Source organism: Equus asinus, chromosome 8 (genome assembly GCF_041296235.1).
Source record: "Equus asinus isolate D_3611 breed Donkey chromosome 8, EquAss-T2T_v2, whole genome shotgun sequence".
Lineage (NCBI taxonomy): Eukaryota > Metazoa > Chordata > Mammalia > Perissodactyla > Equidae > Equus > Equus asinus.
The window spans coordinates 11,353,757-11,362,920 of NC_091797.1; the positions used below are offsets into that span (position 1 = coordinate 11,353,757).

The window sequence follows — 9,164 nt, forward strand, 5'->3', positions numbered from 1 at the left end:
GAATTGCACCATGACCACTCTTGCACTTTGGGACCATTATTAAGTGAAACAACTTGAACACAAGCATTGACAATCGATCTGTTCGTGGAGAAGGCTACTAAGTGCTTAATGGGACAGCAGCATATACAGCTGCGGTCCTCTGGACAAAGGGGTGATTCATGTCTCTGGCAAGATGGAGCAGGATGGTGTGAGATTTCACATGGTACTTAGAACAGCATGCAATGTAAAACTTATGAATTGTTTATTTCTGGAATTTTCCATTTAATATTTTCAGACCACAGTTGACTGCAGGTAACGGAAACCGTGGAAAGTGAAACTGCAGATAAGGGAAGACTACAGTACACCATAGATTTTTCCCAGGTACAAATTTACTTGAGCTAATTAACTACTCTTGTGGGATGCAGCTACACTCTCTTTTTTCCATTCAAAATCCACTAAACATTTATTAACTACTGATGGGCACTGTGCCAAATCCTGGGGATTCTGTGATGAATGGCAGGTAGCTCTCAAAGAGCTTGTGGCTCCACAGAAGAGACAGAATGGTAGAAGATTATTACAAGATACTGCTTTAAAAGTGCTATGAGAGGAGGTGATAACAGGAGGCTTTAGCAGGGCTGAACTATCTAACCTAGGATCATAGTTCAGGGAAGACTTGTGGAGAAAGCAGAATTTTTGCTGAATTTTGAACCTGAACAAATTAGTTGTTTATACTGCAGTGTTCACTTGCTTTAAATGGCCTCAGCAGACAATGGAACTTTAGTGAGTGGGAATTTTAGTTAGAGGAAAGTGAATGCCTTTAGGATAGGAAATGCCTCCCCAAAGCTCTCTTTATCTCTCACCCCACCTTCCTAGACCCAGATACCATCTCCCCCGGCTAGATACTGTAAAAGCCTCCTACTTGGTTATTTGATATCCACTTTGCTTCTTGATGTCGGTTTTCCACACTGCAGTCAAGTAATAATCTGGCATACCTGTTCCTGTACTTTCCTCCTTAAAAACCTTTCAATGACTTCCCAGTGTCCTGAGGATTAAAAGAAAACTTCTTCATGTGGCTAATAAGCCACTGTGATCTGCTCCCTTCCCACCTCTCCAGCCTCATCTGGCCCCATGCTCCACTCACTTCCTGTGGTTGGCATACCTGCCCTTTCAACAGTCCAGCAGATTTCTGGATTCAAAGCCTCCTGGGCCATCTACCAGCTGTTATCTTTGGGCAAGTTGCCTAACCTCTCTGTGCTTCAGTTTCCTATCTGTAAAATGGGGATAATGATACCCCTATTTACCTCATAGTGTGAAGATTATACAAGTAAATATGTAGAAAGGCATACAATAGGAACGAAGTGTTAAACTATTATCATTTATTGAGAGTCTGTGATACGCAGGGAACTGTATTAGACATTTTGCTCATTCTGCACATTGTTACATTTAATCTTGATGCTGTCTTTCCTTCCTTTACTAGGTCTGTGAATGCCAATACCTCTTATATGTTGCACCCCTCCAAAGAAATGAAACAAAAGAAAATAAGACAAAACAAAAATCAAATGGATTCCCAGACATTAGCCAAAAGAGTTACTTGACATGTTTTCCCCACTATCTAATTTTTTAAATCAGATGCATAGTCTAAAGGTAGAGAAAATCAAAAATTTTTACTACCACAGGCTTCTGGATCCAAGAGTCAGCAGACCAAGATTAGCAATGGTTCCAGGCAAATTTAAAGAATGCTCTTAAATAATTGTCAGCATTTCCTTCCAGAAATGTGTTAAGTACTTTTCAAATGGATAGTCACTATTATCCCCAAACTTCATGCTATGAAACTTATTCAAACTTCCCCTTGGACTAATGTTTATCTAGACTTCTGAAAAATTTGCAGTTTCCTTCATTAAGTGTCAGGGAATCTGAAAGATGCTATCTCATTTTTTTAATTTTAAAAAAGGCCTAGTTACAAACCAATTTACCTACTGAAAAGTCTCCTGAGGCTTATGTGCACTTGTGAGCTTGAGTCAAACACTTGCTGGAGAAACGTATTTACGCCTGGGACGAAGCATAAAGGCAAACTTCCTACAAGCAGAGCATTCTAAGAACGGGCAATAAGTAACATGTGCATAACTCAGCTTGATTTAAGCTAATTTCAAAGGAAACTAAAACTATCCTTAAGAAGTCTTACCAATCAGCATATAAGGGAATTAGCAATCATATGATGATTTTGTCTGTGTGTGAGTGTATGTGTGTAATTATGAAATGAGCTTGACAACTACCTACAAGATTCCAGGAAATAAAAGCACACATGTCCATCTTGGTGCCTCTGACTTCCTGTTTCAGCTTACCTGAACCCAGCAGCTCAGGTGTTTCCCTGCATCACTTACTGCTGAATGCTGGAGTAGGCCATAAATCCCGGGAGCACTTCCTCGCCCTTTTCTCCCATTTGCATCACATCTTCCCACCTTCCCCCAATCTTACTTTCCTCCCTTGCCTGCCTTTAACTCATTCCTTTTGCTGGTCTCTGTAAAATACTTCTTGCTGGCTTTAACGGGCAGAAGGCATTGATTAATCTCTTTAAAAACACAGAATTGTCAAAATCAGAAGCATGAATTTGGCTCTGTCATTGCTGTTGAACAGAACGGTATAGTGTATGAGGTTTGACATTAAGGCAACGCTGTGGGGATTGGAATGGGCCAGCGGAAGGAGTTTATGAATGTGGACCTATATCTAAATTTCAGAAAGGTCTTACCACAAGCGCTTTAATCATGCCACTTTTCAAAAGAATCAAGGCATGTTTCTTCTCCCTATAAAGAAGATGGGCAAGTCACACGTGTTATGTTTTCCAACTCCTTTGAACATGGTAGTGAATGGTTTTCTAATGCTATTCATTTTGTGGTAAGACTGTAAATTCTACATACGCACAGTAAATAGACCTTCAAAAAATTGGAAGAAATGTGGAGAAAGTTTCTTTCTATTACTGCTTTTACACCATGAAAAAACTTGTCTCCTTGCTTGCGAGCTTTTTACCACCATCTTGCTCAGGCACCCATTCCAAACTTTTAAGGGTAGGATGCTAGCACGCCTTTTCTTTTCTTATCTTTTCTTTATTTTTAAAATCTAGACTGTATTCCTGTTCTTGAATACATTGAAAACATTTCAAATAATAAGGATAAATAACACTGTGTTGAATTGGATTTTATTTGCTTATGTGGAAATGAATTACATGGAAGTGTACTACAAAGATACTTAAAGAATGTTAAGTTTAAAAGGTAACAGATTATCTATTTAATACAAAGATACTTAAAGAATGTTAAGTTTAAAAGGTAACAGATTATCTATTTAATAGATTAAAAGCCTTAGTAATGAGAAGTAAAATACTGTTCAAATGGATAGAAAATATTAGGTCACTGTGAAAGAGATTCTGAATTTATTGAGGGTAAACAAAGTCAAGGGCTATAATAAGAAAAGACCGAGAATTTTGGATATACTGTTTATGATCGCTTCCAAAATAATAATCTTTGAGGTTCTTGTTTTATGAATAAGAATGCCTATTGTCTTCTAATACAACTTCACAAGTTTTTTTAGATTTATGAAAAGTACAACAATAACTTTAAAAAGTAGCAATTTTGTTTAGATATTGTTTAGATATTAGTATTGGGATGGAATTGTAGAGAGAGGAATATATCAAAGACAAGGGAGCTAGATACTAGACAAGTTGAAGGAGGAAATGATTTAAATGTTCTAGGTTTAGAAAGAAGGCTTTCATAAAGAATGAATGCCATCCAGCAAAAGATAGTATTTCCATGTCATATAAACATTTCTGGGTTAAATGATCAATCTTAAATATCTTTAAATCAAATTAGTTTCACTGTTGTAAAGGAAAAGCTAATTTGTCATCTCCATCATTGTGCAGAGGCAGGAATAAGCTAATGTGAAAGCTGAATAAGCAATGTGAAATACTTGAAATAACACTAATATAATTTATTTCTTTATGTTAAGCATTACCCTCTTTAGAAACTGTCCTGTAAATCATAAATAATCCTGAGGAGTCCTTGATAAGGAGAGGATCCTGGAGCAATGTGAGGGATTCTGAAGTGGAGAAGTGTTCTGAAGGGAACCGTGGGAGTTCCAAGGAGAACTTCCATTTGCCCCAGAAGTGTTTACTGGAGTCTCCCCTGCTGGTAGATATGGGGACCTGGTAGTGAACCTGACTGGGTGTTACATTATATCATTTCTATGCCTACTGAGTAGAAGAAGGTAGCACATCCATGTATCTCTTGAATTATAAAAATAGAATAAAAAGCCAAGGTCTGCTGAACAGAATGTTTATTAATTTACTGTTTTCAAATAGAAAATATGGAATTAAAGAATTTAGAATTCATTTTTGGATTAGTCGACACTTTGGAAATATCCAGGCTAAGGAAACTTTGGGTACTGGTCGGAAGAAAGATATTTTTATAGTGGAAATGTTCAGAGCTTCCTAGCTTTTAACCCGGGTAATAATAAACATACAGTTGTGATGGTTTGGTACTAATTCAATAGTTGAAATGGAAAACAGAAAAAATAGCTCAAGTTCTAGAGTTTAGATATTTCAGTTCATACCATGTAGGTATGAAAACCAATACTCTCATTATGACTTATGTGGAAATGAAGGTTCTCATGAGCTAATTTTACTCAGTAACAGGGCACAATTTTCCAGTGATTGTCATCAACCATCCATCCCTTGTGTTTCCCTCACCACCTGAGATGTACAGTTAGCAGGTGTCATCATGGTACTTTGTTTTCTGGCAGGGTTATCCTTACATCTTTTAACATAGTAGCAGCTTCTTTTCTTCTTTCGAAACCAGTAAGCTTTCCCTGTTGTGTCTTGCAGGAAAGAGGTGAGGTCTTATGTTGACTTAATTTCTTTGTCTAGTTTAAATTTTCTGTGATGCTTCCTCTCTGCCATAACATCAGTTTCTAATAATTTCCACACTGCTTTATGTAGATTTGAACCAAGAAATAGAGATCATTTGCTTGTTTTTGTTTCACACATTTGAAGATTCAAGAGTAAGTATATTTTTAGCTGGACTTTCTAAATTGTTAGTCTTATTATGCTTTGGGAAATGGAAAAGAAACTTGCATTGGCATTCTACATGGTGTAATTTGGATCCTTGGTTTTCTGGCTTCAATTCACATGCTAAGGATTTGGCATAGTGATGCCTAGACCATTATAAACAGCCCCCTGGCTTCTGAAATACTGGGAGCATTATATTCATAATGCAAGAAAGCTTAAAAACATTGGTTTCATTATAATTGGAGCTGCTATAACAATCCTGTAGATGTACTGTTTATATCTGGATTTATTTTCCTCAATATTTCTTTGTAAAAGCCTTACATTTTTATTTTGTAGGTGGCTGAAAAAAATCAGTTAAATGAAATCAAGATGCGCTGATGCCATAAAGATGTGTAAGCAATGAAATACTATGACTTAAAAAGTGGGTTTTGTTCCTACATCATCCAGGCTTACCACTTACACTATTCCCATTCATTGGATACCTGCCATATTTCTACTTTCCAGTAGGAAGAACTGGCCCAGAAGCTTCCTCTTTATATATTTATGTGGGTGGGAAAGGAAATCCTCTGGAAAAGTTACTTTGGTAAAAGTTATTGTAATTTCTGTGCAACTGGATCTCAATACTCAGAGACAGAAAAATTTGTTTTATAAATTGATTTGTGTTAAACTGAATTGATGTGATAATTGAATGGACAGACTCAGCAACAAATTTGGTGACCCCTTAGGTGTTTCACTTAAGCATAACATTTCCCCGTTTTTGCTGACACATATTATTCTACACTGATCAGTATTTACATATTCTGCTCTGACGTCAGTCCTCCGACACTAAATATGTGTCCTACAATTCAATTCTGACATTGACTACCCAGAGTTAGTGCTGACCCCACAGATTAAGGGCGACTTCCTTCACAAGACCGCCCCCACTTGAAATGCTATCTAAAAAGTCTTGGGCGCCAACTGCATTTCTGACCAACTGACTCAGAGCTTCCCATGACCACCCACTCAGGTTCAATAGTTTGTTAGAATGACTAATAGAACTCACCCAAAGCACCCTATTTGTGATTACAATTTTACTACAAAGGGTGCAGATCAAAACAGCCAAATGGAAGAGACGCATATGCAAGGTCTGGGGTGGGGAGTGGGCGGGATGTGGATTTTCCATGCCCTCTCTTTGCGGAATCGAGGCAGGTCACCCTCCCAGCGCATCAATACGCTCACCAACCCAGAAGCTCTACTGATGCTGTTGCCCAGGGTTTTTATTTAGGTTTCATTAAGTAGGTATGATTGGTTAAATCATTGGCCACTAATGAACTCAAACTCCAGCTCCCTTCTCCTTGCTAGACTTTGGGCTAGCCCAAAGTTTCAATGGTCAAATCACAGGATTGGTCTTTCTGGAGAGCAGGCCTCATCCTGATGCCATCTAGGAGCCTACCAGGAGTCACCTAATTAGCACAACAAAGGCATTCCTACTCAGAAAATCTCGAGGTTTTTTGAAACTCTATATCAGGAACCAGGGATAAAGACTAGAAATTCTTTAGTATACCAGACATGTATAAGTTTAACTGAACGTTATTTGACTGATGCTCTTCAAGACAATTTTTTTTTTCTCAACTGCTAATTTATTACAGAGACAAATAATCGTTTTCTAGTTGGTCTGCTAGTATTAGTATACTTTGAATTATCAGGAGAATAAAGTAAAAATTTGATATAACCTTGAGAACTAGAAACATAACATTTTATGTCATATAGCAAAAATGACTAAAGAATGGCTGTCACTAGAACATGTTTATTGTATTTAACATCTCTTAACTTTTTTTTCTTTTCTTTTCACTAGTTTGCTTACCAGAAATATCAAGCCAGGAGCCGGCCCAGTGTCTGAGTGGTTAAGTTCGCCCGCTCCCCTTTGGCGGCCCAGGGTTTCGCCGGTTCGGATCCTGGGCGTGGACATGGTACTGCTCATCAAGCCATGCTGAGGCGGCGTCCCACATGCCACAACTAGAAGGACCCACAATTAAAAATACACAACTATGCACCAGGGAGCTTTGGGGATAAAAAGGAAAAAATAAATAAATAAAATCTTTAAGAATAAAAAAAAAAAGAAAAAGAAATCTGAAGCCATTCTACCCCATTCTCCTCTGGCCACTAAATTCATGAACAATATCCAGCTATTTATTTTGGGATCAAGTTGTGGTTAAGAGTCTGGGCTCTAAAGTTATGCTGCATGGGTTCAAATCCCATCTCGGACACTTAATGGCTCTGTAACATTGGGCAGTACTTCATTGCTCTACACCTGTTTCACTTTCTGAATAGTAGGATCAACATATTAAATCATCATAACCATGGGCCGATTAAAGAGTAGATGTATGCAATGAACACAGTACAAGGCACTTGACCAAAAAAGAAAAAAAAACTCAATATTCATTATTGATCATTGATGGTGGGACCAGTAGTAATGCTATTGCTGGCTCAAGTAATAGTTCAAGTAATAATTTACTCAAGCAAGTAATTCACTCACGTCAAATAAATAACCCCTTGCCTTGCCACATATTTCATATTCTAAGCAGACATATCCTTCCAAACAGGGTGAACATCCAGCTAGCCACAGTTGTAAGATGCAGTAACAGAGACATATAGATCTAGGCAAACAACCTGAGTTTCCCTTATTATCATATTAGAAGAGCGTTTCTCTGAAACTGGGTAATGATATTTATCACCTTCTGTACCCTGCCTCAGCCAGGGAGGGGGGGAACCACAGCCCTAGGTGAGTGACTCCTGGATCATGAACATACCTCTGAATGTGAAGCTCTGTGTTCACGGGGCTTAAGATTTGCCAACTTGATGTGGTTCTGGCTCATGCTGGCTAATACTAACTGCTTGGGCAGCTAAAATGTGGCTATCTTGTTAGCACCCTTTTAGAATAGAAATGTATGTGTTGAGGTATAAATTCTCTGTTCATGATTTCCTAAACCCTTCTCATTCCTATCAATGGAGATGGAATGCAAATGGAAATGTGTATTACCATTTGAATGTGTTTAAAAAATTAATGTTCATATTGTTTCACTAAGCCATGTGTATTTTTTCCTCTTTACTTTTCTTACATATTTTACTTTCTTTTCTAAATATGTCTAAATTAGTGAACAAAATAATTTCCTCCTTTCATGTTATTTATTACTCTCCAGTTTTTCAATTCTTTTCTTAAGTGACAGATAGACAGTATAAATACTTACATTAGTAAGAAAGTTTGAAATAGCAAAAAGATTTAGTGGATGTCTCTGGTGAAAAACTATGCATTGTTCGCAGCAGGGTACCCTCTTCTGGGTTATTTGACTCTGGCTTTGTGGGCGCTCTGTGCTTTTCACTGCCTTGGAGTTATTTCACAACTCTGTAAATTGTGCTAACAGTGATACAAAAAAATTCTCATCTACAGACATGCAAATAAATTCTGTCAGGCGGAGATTCAGGTGACTTCCCAGCTCCACTGTGGAAGAAGCCAGTTTTGTGTCTATTCACAAATTCATTTCAGCATTTCTAATATATAAATGTATGCGTTCTTTGGCTTCTCCTTGGAACGGGTTTAACATCTGCCTACTTACCTCATGAATAACAAATTAAATAAAATATTTTACAGATGTTCATTTTATATCTTATGTGAGTCGTGACTTCCCTTTTTTTGAGAAAATTGTCCTTTAGCAGAAATTATCGGGAGATTGATTATCTGGCCTGGAAGAAAGGTTGGCGGGGGGGGAGGTGGGGGGTAAAACAAATGTGGTTAGTTTAGTTACCTTCAAACTGTGACCAGTAAGTTAAACCACTTTGGAAAAATCTGTGTTTCGCTGTGTAATTATTTGGTAATTTGTATTAATTGTTTAGTTCAGTCTTTCATTAATTATTAATTAATTAAAATTATATACAATAATTATTATTTACTTAGTTGACTAAATACTTAATTATTACAGATTGTAGTTAAGATGTAGGTAAGAAATTTATTCGAATTGAAGAGTGCTGTTTACAAACAGAAGGGATCCCTTTATAACTATCCTGTTAAACACAAACCAAACATAATTTTTAGGGAAATTCCTTGAAAATCATCTATATGCTGATAACCCTAGCATGGATATCTCTAGCCTAGCTT

The 9,164-nt window shown here is 37.3% G+C and overlaps 1 long non-coding RNA gene across 1 annotated transcript; it reads left to right on the forward strand.

The window, feature by feature from the left end:
• Nucleotides 1-266: 266 nt before the first annotated feature.
• On the forward strand, nucleotides 267-8,666 carry LOC139045813 (uncharacterized). The gene is made up of 3 exons (XR_011504925.1): nucleotides 267-360; nucleotides 5,369-5,424; nucleotides 6,867-8,666. It is a non-coding gene; the product is annotated as an uncharacterized lncRNA (long non-coding RNA).
• The last annotated feature ends 498 nt before the right edge of the window (nucleotides 8,667-9,164 follow it).